This window comes from Myodes glareolus, chromosome 18 (assembly GCF_982192425.1).
Source record: "Myodes glareolus chromosome 18, mMyoGla1.1, whole genome shotgun sequence".
Taxonomy (NCBI): Eukaryota; Metazoa; Chordata; class Mammalia; order Rodentia; family Cricetidae; genus Myodes; species Myodes glareolus.
Genome location: NC_142043.1, coordinates 52,337,385 through 52,356,263, shown reverse-complemented (window position 1 = coordinate 52,356,263; position 18,879 = coordinate 52,337,385).

The following is an 18,879-nucleotide window of genomic DNA, read 5'->3' as shown; positions in this document are numbered from 1 at the left end:
GGTCCACAATAATGTGTTTGGTTACATTTGCTCAGTTAGTGTGTGTGGGGCAGCTCGTGGAAGCATTTCTCCCGTTTCTCACGGAGACCCTGGGAATGGAGCTCAGGCTGTCGGGACTGACCCCAAAGTCCTTTACCCACTGAGCTATCATCAGCTCCAGTTTGGCTTTTTAGATGAACCCCTCAATTTCAAGTAACATTATCTCATTGAAATTAAAAACACATACATGACAAGGGTCCAATTTAAAAAAAAAAACCATGCAGGGGCTGGGGATGTAGCTCATTTGATAGAGTACTTGTCTAGCATGCATGAAGCTCTGAGTTGATCCCAAGCAACACATGAAAACCAGGTATGTGGTATACATCTTCAGTTATGACACTTGGGAGGCAGAGGCAGGAGCATCAGGAGTTCAAGGTCATCCTTAAGGACACAAGGACTTTGAAGCCAGTCTAGGATCTAGACTCTCCCTTGAAGTAAAAATAACTTGGGCCAAATCAGTGCCCAAACCCCGGTTTTTAGTCTTTATCTTAGATGTGTTTCGGGGTCCCTTACAGCTCTGTGATGCAGTGTAAACGACCAGAAGCTTCACGAGAGAAACCTGGAAACATCTATCTCTGCTCTTGATCAGACTCATTATGTGTCCCGTTGAAGACTGCCAGGATCTCCTCCGACAGCATCCAGGCCTCCAGGTGTTCTCTGTGCGTTGAAGCCGGAATCCCAGGCAGACCACCATGGCTGACAGCTGTAGATGCAGGGGCGATGTGGGGGAGGGCAGATCTGGGTTAATTATGTAAATCTATGGCTATACTTTAATAAGACATCGCGATAAAACTGTCATAACTGCCAAGTTCGGAGAACAGGATGAGTGAGGTTTTTATTTCTGGTATTATATTTGTGAAGGAAAAGAAGAACTAAGAGGGAAAATATAGAAGAGCTGGCTCATCTTTGAAAGCCTGCGAGAGGAACGTGTTAGAGCCGCCGGAGCTCTTCGCTCCTGCAGGAAGCAATCGCAATGACGCCCCGCGTGAAACCCCAGCAGCCCACACTGAGCTCCTGCAAAGGAGAAAGCTGACGGCTCAAGGTTGATGCTTCCTTAACGAGCTCTCAGAGGGGTGGGGCTTCGCATCAGCACCTGCCAATTCCTCCTTGAATCGGTCAACCCCCTCTTTGCCTCACAACCTTGCTATGTGCCTGATGCCAGGACTTGACAAAAGGTGACCAGGGCTGGCGGCAGAGGGTCTGGTAGCTGTAGTGGCTACTGTTCTCCCCACCAGGTATTGGGGTAGGATGGTTGTATCCAAATAGATGTACAAATAAATAAATTTTTTAAAAAAGGGAAAGGACAAAGCTGCTCCTAGATAAGATGGAGAAGAAAGTTTATTTTTCTTTTCTTTTCTTTCTTTTCTTTTCTTTTTTTTTTTCAAGACAGGGTTTCTCTGTAGCTTTGGAGCCTGTCCTGGAACTAGCTCTTGTAGACCAGGCTGGCCTCGATCTCACAGAGATTCGCCTGCCTGTGCATCCTGAGTGCTGGGATTAAAGGTGTGCGTCACCATCCCCGCTGAAAGTTTATTGTAGAGAAAAGGGAGAGCATAGCCAGAGGCAGAGGTATATGGGAGAGTCCAGGGTGGACATGAACAACCCTGAGCCACTTAGGGTTTTGTGGGGAGAGCAGCTGCCAACCTAGAGAGGAAGACTGAGCCAAGAGACTGGCTAAGAGAGTAGAAAAAAAAAAAAAGACGAGGTAACCAAAATGATTGAATTACATAGGGAAGGGCAACTGGGGGAAGAACAGCCCAGCCCTGGGGTTGAAGAAGTCTAGGGTAGGGGTTGGGTTATGCCAGCCAGGAGAGCCCTGTAACAGATAGGGACTAAGGGGTCCAGGGGGAACTTGGTGGCCAGCATCTGCTTTGATGTGTTAAGGGGCACCTCGGTTAGCCATTTCTCCAGGTTTGAGACCTAACAGTGTGCACTTTGATCTCATTGGAAGCTCCCATCTTCGTTTCAGCTTTCATTTCCTCTCTTCCCCACCAGGGTTGTATTGGTCATGAATGACCTGATGCCTCCTGAGGGGAGTTTCCTGAGTTTGTTTATATTTTGCCAAAGGAAGAGCTATCACATTAAGAGAAACAGGCTAGCACCTTCCTTAAAAGAGAACACTGACTTGCTTGGAAAGAAGGATAGAAGAAAAAGGGAGGGAGGGAGAAGAGAGAGAGCAGGAGAGGAAGAGAGAGAGAGAGAGAGAGAGAGAGAGAGAGAGAGAGAGAGAGAGAGAGGAGAGAGGAGAGAGAAATTAAATGATGGAATGTTTATGGATTTCATTTACATCTCTAACTAAACAAATTAGTGAGAGCTTATACTCCAATTAGGAAACTTCCAGGGAGTGTTGGGAGTATTATTACTAATTTTGTGTAAGATGGCTCAGTCAGAAAGCTTCCACTGGACAACCTGCTCTTGATTCCTTGTACTCACATGATGGAAGGAGAGAATAGATTCATCAAAGTTGTCCTCATGGCTCATGTGCATGCCCCACTACACAAAAATATATGCAGTCAAAACTTCTGTGTGATAATCATATTGTAGTTCTGATTTTTGAGAAGGACCTAGTGGTCAGCCGTTCTCATGTTCTCGTTAGAACAGACAGATTTAATAGTGGAAGGGAGGGAGAAGTCTACTGATGTTTCATTTCTCACTCTTTAATGTTGGCCTGGGGAAGTGCACACATCCCAGGAAGCTTTAGACAACACCAGTGCATCAGACTGAACAACAAAGCCCCAGAGATCTGTGCTCTCGGCCCCACGGCACATGAATGTAATCTTATCTGGAAAGATGGACTGTGAGTATGTGATTAAGTTAAGGATCTCGAGAGGAGATCATCCCAGATAAACACAGTGGTCCCTAAACAGAACAGCAGGTGTGGACAGAGACAGTGGGACAAGACACAGGAGAGCCTCGGCACCAGAGAGCCACGACAAGGGAGAGCCATGATAAAGGAGAGCCACGACAAGGGAGAGCCATCTGAAGATAGAGCAAGGACTGGAACTCTGAAGTGTTGGGCCAAGGGATTCGGGGAGCCTCCGAAGTTGGGAGCAGCAAGGAACTATAGCTCAGGGCTATCTTGATTTAGGAGTTCTGGCCCCACATGCGGAGAGCTGAGTGTTGTTTTAAACCACCACATTTACAGCAGCCTCGGGAAACTACACACGGTCGAGGTTATACCTTCCTGAACTGCTTTTAGGGCACCAGTCCTTGCAAATTTCCCTCCCAGTTTCAGATGAAAGATAAATTCCATCCCTTCCCTCCCTCCCTCCCTTTTTTGAGATAGACTCTCATGCAGCACAAGTTAGCTTTGAACTTGCTCTGGACTCCCAAGTGCTGGGATTCCAGGATCACAGATTGATATACCCATTGCAAAGCTCACCCAGCAAGCCAAGCTCCTCTCTCTGTCTCCACTCTCTTCATCACACCAAGGCTCTCTCAGGCCTCTGTTCTTTGCGTCAGTGGCCCTGTCTAGGGCAGCTCTCAGCTGCCCTCCTCCAGCTCCCGATCCCCTCTGCCCTTTGCTCTGCCCCGTCTCTCCTTGCTCAGGCACTCTGTTGCTGTGGCACCTTTCCGCTTTGCTTGCATCCTATCTCTCAGCACCCCCTGCTTAGCCTTGTGTGTAATGAGTCCCAACCTTGCCCTCAACCTTGCTGAGTCCGAGGAATCTCTTGCTTCAGATTTTGCCACAGGCCTCGAAGCACCGTATTAGAGACAGGATAGGTTAATGAATAACGCGGCTGCAAGGAGAGATGTGTGCTTGAAATGATGAGGACAGCTTGTCTCTGCTTCTGTCTACAGTTCGCCCCCCTCCCCCATGTCTATAACTAGAGGATATGAGGTGGGTAAAGGATATGGGTTTAGGAGCAAATGTTGGATAAACTTTTGTTTTTTGTTTTGGCATTTGTTTTTTTGAGACAGGGTTTCTCCACATGGCCCTGGCTGTCTGGAACTCTCTCTGTAGCCCAGGCTAGCATCGAACTCACAGAGATATTAAAGGAATGCCCACCACCATTTGGCCTTTTTTCTTAAAAAAAAAAGTATTTAGCTTAATTTAATGAAATTCTCTCTCTCTCTCTCTCTCTCTCTCTCTCTCTCTCTCTCTCTCCTCCCTCCCTCCCTTCTCCCTTCCTCTCTCTCTTTCTCTCTCTCTCTCTCTCTTTCTCTCTTTCTTTCTTTCTTTCTCCAAGACAGGATCTTACACGTCCCAGGCTGGCCTTGAGTTTACTCTGCAGTTGAAGATGACCTTGAACTCTCAATCCTGCAGTTTTCACCTGCTGATTCCCAGGACTGTAGGTGTTACAACCATGTCTGTCTACAGGGTACTGGGGAAGGAAGCCGGGGCTTTGTGATGCTGGACAAGCATTCTACCAAATAAGTTCCTGAAATACAGAATCCATTGAACCACTTTCTGTTGCCTGTGTTCAAGCTCAAGGACGTGACACCTTGTGGAGGCAGCAGGGAGAGTCCCAGAGTTGTGTACGCATATGTTTAGGATGGTAAACTCTTCTTGCTTAACTGTTCCCTTGATGGGAATGAAGTGTCCCTCTGATTGGTTTTAGTTTGAAGTCTATTTTGTCAGATATTGGGATAACTATGTCTGCTTGCTTCCTGGTCTCATGATTGGGGGTGGAACATGAGTTAGGTCTGGTCAGTTGTGTATGGTTGGGGAGGGTAAGGTAGACTCTCCGGGCTAGACCCTGGAGAAGAATGCATGAGAGTGGGTTGGGTGGGGATCGTGTGTGGTTTCTTTATCTCTCATTGATAAATTTCATTACACAAAGGTCTTTTAACCCTCATTCATTCCCCCTCCCTCTCCTGCCAGAACCCCTCTCAAACCCCCTTCTAACTTTCATGTCTGCTTTTTGTGTGTAGCCCATTCATTGCCTTTAGCAATACCGAGTAGGAGGTTACTTAGTGGACCCAAGGCGACTTACCAGTGACAACCCCACTGAACAAGATGACACTGCTTTCCCCCAACAACCACTAAGTGCCAGGAGTCTCTCTAGAACAGGAGGGGGATCATGATCTTCCCTATCCAGAGTGAAATGTTGGAGAGTCCCATCTTGTGCGTATCTTTGAATGCTGCGTCAGGGAATTCAAGCACACCTTTTCGCTTTCCTCTTAATCACTGTAGGTTTTCCCTCGTCCGGGGAAGTGTCGCCATTATGGCCCATCACGCTAGAGGGGTGACATGCTTAAATCGCAGTTGTAATTGTTAAGCTAAATGGAAGTGACTCCTGGAAGGTCTGAACTGATGGGAGCTCGGTTCACCCCGAGCAGACCCTCACGGTTTCGCCCAAATAACAGATACGGCTTATGTGGATGGGAAGTTCCATTGCATGATTTGGTTTTGAAAACTACTTCGGGGGAAAGGATGAGTGTCAGGTCATATCTATTTCTTTTGACTCTCGGTTCAGAGGGAAACTATTACTGCGCCGTTTCCTGTCCCAGGCGACTGATGCTTCCTTAAGTGGCTTGTGAGGTCTGGACACTGAGGGCGTTAGAGGAGCTGTCAGAAATTTCATACCAGCAGAGAACAGAAAGCCTCGCAGTTTCTTTATTTCTTATCACTAAATTCCATCACACATTGGTAACGAGTCTTGGGGTAGAACGTTCCGAGGTTTTATTGTGTTCCCTGACTTGTCAGCCAGCTGACCTTTCGTCCCAAGCTTTCTTGTTCCTCACAGGTCGGTGTTTGTTATCCCCTCAGAGATATTTTGTGATTTTCAAACGGAGCCGTTTTGATCCTTTGAGACAGACTCTCACGTAGTCCAGGCTGGCCTTGAACTTAACCAAGAATGTTTTGAATTTCTGACCCTCCTGCCTCTACCTCCCAGGTGCTGGTGGTGCTGGAGATCAAACCAGGCTTTGTAAATGCCAGGCAAGCATTTCCAACTGAGCCACATCTCTGGCCCTCAAACAGAGGTCAAATTCTTTCTTTTCTTTTCTTTTCTTCTCTTTTCTTTTCTTCTTTTTTTTCGAGCAAGATTTCTCTGTGTAATAGCCCTAGTAGTCCTGGAACTAGCTCTTGTAGACCACGCTGGCCTTGAACTCTCAGAGATTCTCCTGCCTCTGCCTCCCAAGTGCTGGGATTAAAGGCGTGCACCACCACCACCCGTCTCAGAGGTGAAATTCTAAGTCCACTTTTCTCCTCTCACGTTTTTAAATGCTCAGAGAAGATCTCATCTTTTTCTCCTGTGGGCCAAGTCGGAATATGCAGTATCATGACCAAGGAAACACTGCTTCCTCTCTTTGCCCATAAAGAGGACCGCCCTTCCAGTCAGTCCTGTCGCCTTCATTCTCCTTCTGTGGGTGACATTCCTTCAGGAGCTTACAATGGGGTGAGGCCTCAGTTTGAAAGGAACTCTGCCATGTGGCCAGCCTGTCCTGACTGCCTGTGAGTGATATCTTGTAGTTTAAATCCCTTCCTTAAAAAAAAGTGGTTAAAAAAGAGGGGTTATTTTGACTTAGTCTTTATCCAAAAGCTAAGTGAGCCAGTTGAGAATGACTGTAAGGAATGAGCTCATTGATTTACTTCTATTTAACTTACTGTTATTGTGTGTGAGGATGGAAGTGTGCACTGCCGTGCTGTATGTGGAGAGGTCAGAGGACAACTTTTGGGAGTTGGTTGTCTCCTTCCACTATGGACTCTAGGGGTCAAACGCAGGATACTAGGCTTTTCTTGGCAAGTGCTTTTACCTACTGAGCCATCCTGCTGGTTCTTATTTATTATTTTGACAGTACGAGAGATTGAATCGGGGACACTGTTCCTACTAGGCAGTCTATAATTTTGAATGCTATAATCTATATGGAAGCTAAGAGCACCTCATCTTTCAAGATCTGTGTAAGGTGTGAGTCATTCCAAGACTTCTGGAAACATTCGTCCCTCCCCAAGGGTTTTCAATCTCTAGATGCTTATATTGTCAAAGGTGGTTTTGACCCTTTCTTTTCTGGTGTTAGAGGATTCCTTATCTGAGTTTAATCCTCATATTTTCTTCTGCCCCAGATGGGAGACTAGTTAATTTTTTTAACACACACACACACACACACACACACATGCACACGCGTGCATACACACTGGTTTAGTTACCGTTTGCACTGCTGTGACGAAATTCCCAACACAAGAAGCATAGAAGGAGGGGTTTATTTTGCTTACTATTTGAGGGTACAGTTCATCATGGTGGGGGAGGCATGATGTCAGGGACATGAGGGAGCTGGTTACACTATATCCACAGTCTGGATGCAGAGAGAAATGGATGCTGGTGCTCTGTCCACTTTCTCATTCCCAGTCTGGGACCCAGTCCACAGGATGGTGCTAACCATATCAAGGGTGTGTTTTCCTGCCTCAGTGAAACATCTCTAGATATGCCCACACAGGCGCCCTCAGATATGTCTCCTGGGTGATTCTTGATTTCCTTGCTAATCACAATCACCCACCGCACACGCTATCACCTGCACGGTCTGTGCACTGAATGCCTTTGTCTGTGCACAAGCAGCTGTTGATTGAAGGTCGGAGGAGTCGAGGAGGAGCGTTTAGACGAGAACCACAGAAGACAATTTCAAACTGAGCATTTAACCAGCCCTAGTTTCTAAAAGTCCCCTGCTCTGTGCTGTTCAGGCACCCTCCTTTTCTCGTCTCCCTTCCTGACTGCTCTTCTACATTTAGAGATTCCTATGAAGAATAATTTACTGACCCCCCTTGTTGTTTAATCTCTGTGACTCGTCCAGGTACTGTATTGGACCAGGGAGTGTGATGCTAGCCCGATTCTCCATTGAGGGTGGCCATTCTGTGTACTGCAGGATGCTGAGAAGCATCCCCGACTTCCACATATGAGATGCCACCAGCACCTGTTTCCACACTCATCAACCAAGGGGTCCCTGAAACTGGCAAATGTTCTGTGGTGGAAGGGGCATGGGGGGGTGGGATGGGCAGCACACTCAAGACCCTCGGGGCTTTGGCTTTACCTCAGTGCGTTGCTCTAAGCAAGAACACTTCCTGCCTCTGAGAGGCACTCGGAAACTGGTTAAGATACCCTTCCCACCTTCCTCGTTAAAGTAGGACTCCAGGTGAGCTCTGTTTGGTGGGAATTGAGATAATATACACTGAGTCATTTGATCATATTCAGTTACCAAAAGCTATTTCAAATATGTGATTTTATATACTTTGAAATATATGTATTATACACGCACACACACATATATACACATGTCGAAACTCAGTGTTCGCCGGCCTCCCTGGCCTCATGGAAATACCCTTTCTCGTGGCAGAGTGGTTTAAATAAACGCTATGGTACCCTTTAACTGAAGATCTGTTGACAGTGGACGGGTGCTAGTGGCAGGGGAGTCAGGTCTTTAAGGGTGTCCCCTCTGGTAGGCCAATATGCTCCAGTGGGTGGCCCCACACCCATAAGTATACAGTAGCACAGATTTGCTCAGTGGGGAGAAAAATAAGAGGTCATGAACTTGGGCAGGGGAGGAGTTAAGGCAGAAATAACCAAAATGCGTTTTTCACATCTGCAGTCCTCAATTAATAAAATATATAAAGACAACAATAAGAGGGTACCATGGGGGGCAGCAGTGCTACCCTAGTGCATCTGGGGATTGCTGGGATGAGGTTACCTTTTTCAGCCAGTCACGACTGCCAGGCCACCAGGAGCTTCTCTCCAGGCACCTGCTCCATCCTTGGTGTGTTCCTGCATTCCGCATCTTCTGCCTTGCTCCAGGCTAGACAGCAAACCTCCTTCCACTCCTTTTGTCCTGAGCCTCTGAAAGCAGCATCAACACAAATCATAGGGTGTAATGGACAAGAACACATTTCAGGGCAGGTCAGGGAGCAGTTTCGGGTTGCTGCTCTAATCCACCGTGACCGATTTTTAGCATGTCGTTGTCAGGTCTAAAGGAAGCTCCAGCTTCCCAAGCCCCGAAACGTAGTCTAAACACCCAGAAATGAGCTCAAGCTGGACTACAGGGGAATTTCTTGTGGTTAGATACAAGCCAGCATTCCTGGGGAGCTTGTAAAGCTAGTTCCCGGCTACCAAAAGGAGGCATTTTCACGCCTACCTGCGGCATCGATCAGCGACCATCTCACGCTGGCCTCCAGGCTCCCTCAGTATCACAAATACCTCTTACATGTTTCAAAGTCCTTGCTTGCATTCTGGCCCTTCACACCCCCTTCCCTACCCTAAAATCCCTCCAGCCCACAGGCTTCCCTCCCTGCAGCTACCCCTTCTCCTCACAACCCTGCTAGCCTCACTGTTCTCTGCTCTGTTCCTGCTTCTCTCACTATGTTTTCTCTGTTCTCTACCCCCTGCTGTTCTTCCCTTTTTTTGGCAGATAGCCCTGGCCAGGTCTAGTCTGCTGGCCATGTTCTCTGTCTCATATCTACAACAAACTCTTCTTCTTAACCATACTGCAGAGGGGTCATGTAGTCAGTTTATAATGGGTACTATGGCTGGGGACTCATCACCGGCTGTCGTGAAGACTGTGATGTGCTTGTCCAGATTACTTGTGCTCAGAGTGCTAGTTATTTTAGCTATCCATTGGTTAGCCATCTATCATTAAGCCTGATAGCTCAGAAGACAGTCCCAGATTCCCCTGATGGGTTTTCCTGAGAGTTTTGGCCGAGGTTGAGCTGTCTCTGCCCCCTCCTGCCACCATGAGTGTCTGCATAGACTGAGCATTTCAACAGTGTTTCACGTAGGATCCCAAACACGGAAGATGGCGAGTACCTAAGTGTTGTTCCAAGAACTCATGCTTAGTCTGGAAGCCTGACCCAGGTATTTAAAAGACAGCAGAGAAGGGCGGGGCATTCTTTTATGGCTTTTATTTCTTGACAGTAGGATGAGCTAATCATCAGAGAGGAAATTCAGTGTAACTCCCTGTTGGGAGACATTTCATAATGATGATGATGATGATGGTGATGATGATGATAGCATAAGAATTCCACAAAAGAGGAGTTGCAAGGAGCAAATAGGAGACAGCTTCTTCATGCTAGAGCTTCTGGGTTAGGAGGACCCAGAGTTGTCACCTAAGTGCCCCTTGCTATCAGGCCAGATTAGATTTGTGATGGCAGAGATACACAAGGTAGGGCTGCAGCTGTTTGCCTCAGGGGTCTCTTTGTTAAAAGTGTGAGCATGCCTGTGTATTAAATCATAAGACTTTTCTGCTTGCTGTTCAACAAAAAGCATTTGAATTCCTTCCAGACAAAAGCCCATAACGAGTAGACATACGCTTTTCTCCCCGAACCTGGATGAACCCACTTACGCTTGCTTTTCTGTTCCCTTTCCCTCTGGCTCTTCTCTTTGTTCCTCTTTCGGCCTCTAAAGTAGTTCACCCAAGTTTAATTGCTCAGTGCATGGTTAAGTGTGTGAATTCTCACGGGGACACTTTCAGGTTCCCTCACGCAAGGCAGAGTCTGGATGAGGTTCAAGCAAGGCGATGATGCTGCCTGGCAAGGGATGAGGGAAGCCTTTGGTCCTCAGAAGGGGCTGGGACAGCATCACCCTCAGATCAGCAAATCCGAATTGTTCTGGGACGCCGGGGAATAGGCAGCGTCTTGCTGATGATCTGGGCAGCACTGCAGAATACGTGATAATTACTGGAGTGTTTTAAATTTCCAAAGAACTGAAAAAAAACACTCTGTTGGGCCTTCATTCGATAAAAAGCTGGAGAATTATAGACGCTGCAGCAGAAAGGTGGGGATGGTGGGGCAGCGATGAGGCAATGCTCCTCCTCATTTTATTTATGATAGTAATGTTGTGCTATTCCTACAACCCCGACAGCCGCAGGCACCTCTGCTACCAGCTAAGACTTACTGGGTGCCTCTGTGTTCTGGGTGTTATATTAACTGCTTTGAATATTTGTCCTTCTTGTTCTCTTAGTTTTGTGGTGCTTGCTACTGAGTCCAGCGCCTCATGCACAGCAGGCAAGCTCTCTGCCGTGGAGTTACCCTCCCAGCCTCCGTGTCACCCACAGGACTTTAAGCTCCTATCAACCTTATGTAGTAGGCATTGCTCTACCCTTATTCTCGTTCTGTACTCAGGGAAACAAATGCTAAGAGCGATTAGATCATTTGCCTTAAAATTCCCAATGTTGATGTGCTGAAGTTGAGAGTTAAAACTGTGTTTGTCTGCTCAAAGCTCATGTTATTAATTGATCTGCTAATTATATTATGTGTGTGTATGTCACGGTGAGACATGCTTGCACATCCATGTATATTGCAGCACTGTTCATATCAGTGAAGTTACGGAACCAACCTGGTATCTACCATCAGAGGATTGGATAAAGGAAATGTGGTTTAGCTTTAGGAAGAAGTGTGATTTAGCCACAGAGAATGGAATGATATCATTTGCAGGAAAGTGTGTGAAACTAGAGGTTATCACATTAAGCAGTTGGTCCAGAAAAGATGAAGATCACACGCTTTCTCTCTTTTGGAGCCTAGATATAAACACATAGGCTCATGTATGTACATATGACATAAAAGAGGTTAAACAACCTAGAGGAATAAAAAGACCAATAGTGAGAATGAGGGGAGAGAAAGGAGACATTAAGGGGGACATTGCGGGGGAAGAGGGGCATGGCCAAAGTGTATTATATACACATATGGAAATGCCTTTATAAACCCAACACCACGCATGATAAATACGTATCTATAAAAACGTCACTCTGAATTCATGCGCTGACTCAATGTTGGAAACATCAGGGGCTGGGCAGGCCGGCTCACTTTCTTCAGCATTGCCAGTGGACACGGTGTGCAGGTGTGTGTTCTGAGAGCAGTGAGCACTGAGCCGGTGGCGGAATGAATTACAGACACAACGCTAATAATGTGAGCTTGGAAAGGCGTGCTCCGTCAGTGGCGATTAAGAGTGGCTCTCCCGCCCGAGCTGAGAATGAACTACCCAGTGATATTCCCAGACCAGAAGAGTCAAGTCTGGAAGGGAGAAACCTGATTACCAAGCTGAAGGCATCTGCAGGGAGACATTCAGCTGGGGTGGGGCCCTGAAGTAAGAGACAGGATGAGTCTCTGCGCGGTGGCCGGAAAGCAGAAATGAGATTCAAGTCAAGCGTCTGTGGCTGACGCTAGGCAACTGCTGTTGAAGGATAGTTGTTTGTGATGGCTCAGAGAGCGATTTTAGGTGTGAATGGTAAAATTATATCCTCTATATTTTCTACACTTAGCCTTTTGTTTGCTTTTACTAATTTTGTTTATCTTTACCTTCTGGGAATTTTTTTTTTGTCTATTCATATTAGATCTGCCGAGAGAGAGAAAAAAGATTTAGACCCATCAAGGACTTGGTTCAGAAGCCACTGCATACCTGGGGACTTGAGTTGTAGTGGGGTTAGCAACACGGGTACCTTGGAGAACTGGCGGACTCTCACAGTGTAGAATATCCCTTGTTACCATGGTAGGCAGAAAGAGGCTTGCAGATCACTCCCTGGCTCTACTGGGTGGAGCCAGGGATTAAATCCAGGGCTTCACACATGTTAGATATTATCTCTACCGCTGAGACTGAAGATTGGGTAGGCCACCTGTCACTTCTGTCCACATTTCACTGGTCAAGGTAGGACACATGGTCTTGGCCACCAGAAGGAGAGGTGTGATCCTGGCCATGTGCACAGAAGGCAGAGTTAAAAGCATTAGGGAACGAGGACCTACTATAAGACCAGACGCCTTCCACCTCCGTGGTCTCCCCGCTTTGCCTTCAGCGACTGGAAGAAGGTAGACCAGAGGTGTCTGATCCTCAGGCTACCTACAGTTACCGCAGGCAGGGTTGTGTCTGCATGAGAACACTCCCTTCATGTCTGTGATGAACACTTGTCTCAGATCAGAGGAGGCTCTGCTGTATACCCCAGCTGCTCAGGTCTATGTGACCCCTGGCTTGTGAACCCAGTGGGAGACAGATGTGAGTCCAGCAGCAACTTCTAGCAGCGGTATCTTATTATTATTATTATTTTATTTTCGAGACAGGGTTTCTCTGTAGCTTTTGGTGCCTGTCCTGGAACTAGCACTTGTAGACCAGGCTGGCCTCGAACTCACAGAGATCCACCTGTCTCTGCCTCCTGAGTGCTGGGATTAAAGGCGTGCTACACCACCTTAACCCTTGCTTTTTTTTTTTTTTTAAATGTATACAATATTCTGTCTGTGTGTATGTCTGCAGGCCAGAAGAGGGCACCAGACGTCATCAGAGATGGTTGTGAGCCACCATGTGGTTGCCGGGAATTGAACTCAGGACCTTTGGAAGAGCAGGCAATGCTCTTAACCTCTGAGCCATCTCTCCAGCCCCAACCCTTACTTTTAAAGGCATTTTCAAGTGTCTTCCTCTGCTACCAGTTAAAGGGTGGTGCTTAAGTACTAGACCTTGTGACTAAAGCCTTTGTCTCTGCTCTTTCCTCAGTCACTAAGTGACTACTGGGTGGTGACCACTGCCCCCATCACTCGTGTTACAGTTACTGTCATCCTCCCTCCTTACCCCCCAGACAGCAGAAGTTAAATAACTTGTTCCTGAGTCAGGAGCTGGGATTCAATTCCAGCCAGTTTCGGAGCCCACTGAAGTTCTCTCTCGGTAAATACTGTAAAACACCGCACTCGGAGAAAGTGAGCTCCATTTCAGCATGGAAGCAGGCCCTGGATTGCTCACTCAGGCCAAGAGCAATGCGGAGATGCTTAAACACTAGAGTCCCTGCCGTCTCATACACGCTGTTTCAATCAGCAGGGTAAGACAGACGAGCCTCCAAATGTCTACAGAGCTAATGCAAGTTTTGAAGCCTGGCTGTTAGTACAGCCCTTGCCACCGCCAGCAGATAAGACATCTGTGCAGGCCCAAGTTCATTACTGTGTGTGATCAGGGTAGAGCTTCTATGCCTCTGTAGGAAGCCATCAGTGGAAAGCTGAAGTCCAGAATTCTTTAAACAGAACAGGGCTATCCAGTAATGAGCGTTATAACCATTGCACGCTCTCTCTCTTCCTCTTTCCCTCCTTCCCCCTTTCCCCCTTTCTCTCCTCCTTTTCTCTATTTATGTGCTACATGCCAATGCTATATCAGCAGTGGACTGCATAGATGATGGCGGTCCCTCCCAACACTATAGTACAGTTTGTGTGTGAAGTTAGGCCGTATCATCCAGGCTCAGAACGACACATTCTGTAACATTAAAAAAATAATGAAGTTGTCTAGAGACCTATAGCTCAGAGGTATCCCCATTGTTATGGGACACAAGACTGTATACAAATGTGTGTGAATCTATCTAAGAACGGGTGACTAAATATTTATTAACTGGATCCTGGTTCTCCAGAAAACAAAAATTTTGCTTGTAGCTGTTGTCAGTGTCTGTGGTTTAAATAGTCCTACCATGCTGACATTTGGTTCTGAGTATTATTGCTGAAGGATGCAGGGTTAAAAAGGGATGATGCGGGATGATGTGAGTTGCTTCTCTTGAGGCATCAAGAGCTGGCTCGACACACCAGTGACAATGTTAGATGGGAGCAAAAGACACTTCACGAATCAAAGCTGAGAGAAAAAAGTATACTTTGAATTACAGACAGCCAACTAAAATGTCTACCGCATCATAGCCAAGCAGAACGCGGGAAGTGTTTTAATGAATTTTGTTCCTAGTAGTTCCTCTGGGTTGTGTGCTTTGGGGTTGTTCCCTGACAAATTGATGCTAGCTGTCAGCGAGACCTGCCACTTTGAAGAATATCAACTCTGGGGCTGACGAGATGGCTCGGTGTTTAAGAGTGCTTGCTGCATAAGGTGAATGATCCAACGGGCTCCTAGGACCAATGGTAGAGGAAAGAGAATTGATTCCTAGAAATTGTCCTCTGACCTTAACGTGTGGACGTGTGGCACATGAGTGTGCGCATGCACACATACGCGTGTGCACACACACACAAACACACACACAGGCTCTCTCTCTTTCTCTCTTTAACACACACACTTGAAAGTGTACATAAAAGAACTTAAACTCTTAAAGGGAGTGCTCTCGTGGCTTTGCTGTTGCAGAGAGGTGAGTTGCAGGTGTGTGTGTGTGGGGGGGCACATTATTCTTCTGAAAGCCTTCTGGTGCTGATAGTTCATGGTTTGGGGTCCAGTGAAAAGGTATGGTGAAATGAACCCAAGATACATCAATAAGAATGGCCAGTGAAGGAGAAACAGAAAGAAGAGGAAGAAGAAGAAAGAAGGAGGAAGAGGAGAAGAAAGAAAGAAAGAAAGAAGGGAAGAAAAAAGGAAAAAAAGAAAGAAAAGAAGAAAGAAAACCTAGTGGGGGTGTGGGAGAGAGAACTGGAATCTTAGAGAAGGGGAAAACTCCATTCAAGGACCTGTGAGGTGCCGGCGATTATGAGATTATGACTGTGATTATGTGAAACACTTTGCTTGTTTGTTTATGCTTTCTAATTCAATTTCCACATAGACCTCACGAGACAGCAATGATTTTCTCTGTTTCGCAGAAGAGGAAAATGAGCCCAGAGTACAGTTAGCCACTTCCAACCACTCTCTCAGCAGTGTGCTGAGCTGGAGTCTCAACCTAGCTGCACACGTCAGCAACCACGCTCTCTGCGTGGGCAGGGTTGCCTTGCGGATGGGGGTCAGGAGGGCATTTGAGCTGTGACCCTCTGTGACATCCGTGAATCCCCCTTGCTGTTTTCTACCTGCTCAGACCTTTATGTCTTAAGCGGTATCTGCCTGAATTAGACCAGAATGGCTTAAGCAGAACCGATCTAGAGGGAAGATGTACCCATTTGCAGAGTAGTGAAACTGTGGCCTGGGTGATTTGGGCTCTCTTATGTTTGGATTTGCTCTAGGGAAATGTGAAAGAACACAGGTACCACAGGTACCTGCTGGGCCTGGATTCTAACATCCTGTGTGAACTATTGGAGAGAGAGGGAGGGAGGGAAGGACGAAGAGAGAGAGAGAGAGAGAGAGAGAGAGAGAGAGAGAGAGAGAGAGAGAGAGAGAGAGAAACAGAGACAAGAGTGCTGGAGTGCTGGGTTTCATTGCCCAGTAAAGACTATAGCCTCAGAACATTGGTTCCTAGGCTTAAAAGCAGAAGCTGAACCAGGCATCTGCCTTAATGAGAAGGAAAGTATTGATTAAAAGCGCCAGCCTCCCTCAGCTTCCCTGCTCCGGAATCTCGCAGCTCTGACAGCGTCAATCGATAGCCTCTTGTGGAGGTTTAAGCTCTGACTTGTGAAGTGGGAACTGCACCAGGGCCCAATAAGGGCTTCTCACCAGCAGAGATACGGTGGCAGGCGCTGGCTCCGAGGCTTTTACCATCCCGGAAGCTTTTATTCGGGGCACGGAGCCCTAGGCCTGTGCTCTGTGCGGCTTCCCTAGCGACCCCCTGCCTCAGACTGCCCAGGAAGGGGTCAGATTCTGTGCGTGCGCTGTCTTTATTATCTACTCTCATGCGTGGCTCCATCCCTACCCAGAGCGAGCGCGGGGAGCTTGACAGACAGGAAGGTCTGCGAGTGCTCCCGTCGTCCGTACTGTTGCATTTGCACCCATTTCTGCTCAGTCCTTTTGAAGGCTCATGGGACGTGTTCTGGTAACAGGTGTGCACACATCTCCTTTGCTCTTGCTCACTGGAATCTAAGGTTAAATATTTTTATTGTACTGGAGAATGAGCACACAATCTGGAGTCAACACAGACCCGTTGCCTGTGAAGGAGGTCGTTTAGTCTTCTGAGCGTGTTTGCTTGGCTATGAAAACATAGCTAAGGGATTCCAGCTGCTAGAACTGTCGCTGGGATTCACCAGGACTTGCGATGGCTTGCCGGGTCTCTTCCATGGATGCTGCAAACTATGATGACAGTGTAATCCCCTGTCCTAGGTTACTGGTGGCCTTACTATCCAAAAAAATGTCCAGGTATCTGATGGGGGTCTGAATAAGTGCAGGAGTGAATCCTCGGAGTCCCTGTTACCTGAAAGTGGGGAGGCATGATGTCATACTATTGTAAGGCCAGCACTTGGGAAGGGCAGGAGACTCAGAAGTTCAAAGTCATCCTCAAAAGTCCCAGGCAAGCCTGATACATGACGCTATGCCTTTAGAAACTGAGTTAAAAATCCCCACCCCACCCCACCTATGTATGTGGTATTGGTTATTTGCTTGATTTTAATCCAAAGTGGTAGGGGAAATTGGGTAGACAGATGAATAAATATGCTTGGTCTCATGCTGATTCTTAGTGAGGCTGGGGGATAGCTACATGGAGGTCAGTCATATTACCCTCTTTGTATTTATAAAGGTTTTAAATTGTATGTACCGAAAGGGACATGGCTGAATAGATAACATAGTTTGAAGATGCACCTTTGAGTTTTGACAGGTGGAAAATCCAGGTATTCATGTGTGACCTTCCCTGCACCCTGTGTCTTTAGTCTAATGGCACCAACTAAGAGCATACAGTGAGGTTCAGCAGTGGCTGCCAGGCACCTCTCTTCTATTTTCCCTTTAAGTTGGTGCCTGTACTTGCCTTTCTCAAATACCGTGGCATTTCTCTTGTTTCCATATATGTAGATAGTTACACAGCCTCTGCCCTTTCGACTGAAACGCTCAGAGGGACTCCCTCTGCTTCGCTGTCTAGCACTAGCCCGTTGAAGGATCACACAAAACACCCTGAGAAAGGAGGAGCGGATTAGCAGGGTCTGGGGCACATTGAAGGAGGCAGATTTAAAGAGTCAAGGCAGGCACTGGCTGTTATTTAGAGACTAGACAGGAGCCGTGAAAAGTGGGAACTGAGAAGGGAGAAAGCGAGAGACATCACTTAAGCTCTTTGAGGGAAAAGGAGCCCAGAGAACATCGTAAAGGATAAAATGTGGGCACTTATATCTTCGTTAAGAAGTTTATTAATTAGAGTTGAGCTGTTAACTAGTTTATAGCTCCCTGGGACTTGAGCGAGCCTCCGTGAGGAGCCCAGGCAGAGAGCAGCCGTCCTGGATAATCACCAGGTCTTGCCTGGGGGTGGTCCATTGCAGCTTGGCATGCAGTGTAATATCCGTCCGGTAGGCGAACTAGCCTGGGGTGCTCTGGGGTGTCTGGGGCAGGACAGGTTCCCAGACTCCTGGCCAGCTTCCCATTCGGCTTCTCTCCTTTCTTTGGAAGTGAGGCCAAGGCTAGTGGTCTTCCATAGCAATGGCTAAGGATCTCCCCCTACTTAGGCCGCTGTTATCACCAGAGTTTGGTGTTCATGTGAATTCCGAGTCTTTCAATTTGATGAAGCCAAGGTCATTACCCCTGTGGTCCCTAGTGGGAAAGATTGTCTTTCTTGGTGTCAGACAGTGAGTGGAGCCTCCCACTTTGAGTATTCTTTTTTATTTCTCATTCTTAAGTTTGTCTACCACTTGCAATCCTATACTTACCCACTGGGCTTGATAATATTGTTCAAGCCGGGCCGTGGTGATGCACGTCTTTAACCCCAGTACTTGGGAGGCCGAGGCAGGCAGATCTCTCTGAGTTCAAGGTCAGCCTGGTCTACAAAGGGGGTTCTGGGACAGCCAGGCTACAAAGAGAAACTCTGCCACAAAAATCAAAAACGAAACAAGGATACTGTCCTTTTTTATTTTTAATTTTTTATATTTTTGAGATGTAGACTTACTTAGCCTGTGCTGGCTTTGAACTCGTGTGACTCTGAAGATGAGCTGAAACTTCTGATCTTGCCTCTGCTTCCTGAGTCTTGCAGCTATGTGTAGGTTTGTCTTACCATGCTCATTTTACATGGTGATGAGGGACACAAGCCAGGGCTTTGGGCATGCTGAGTAAATACTCCACCAACTATTTACCTCTGTAGCTCCGTTTGTTCTTAAAAAAGAAAAAAAAAAAGATTCATTTTTCAGTTTTATGTATCGGTGTGTGG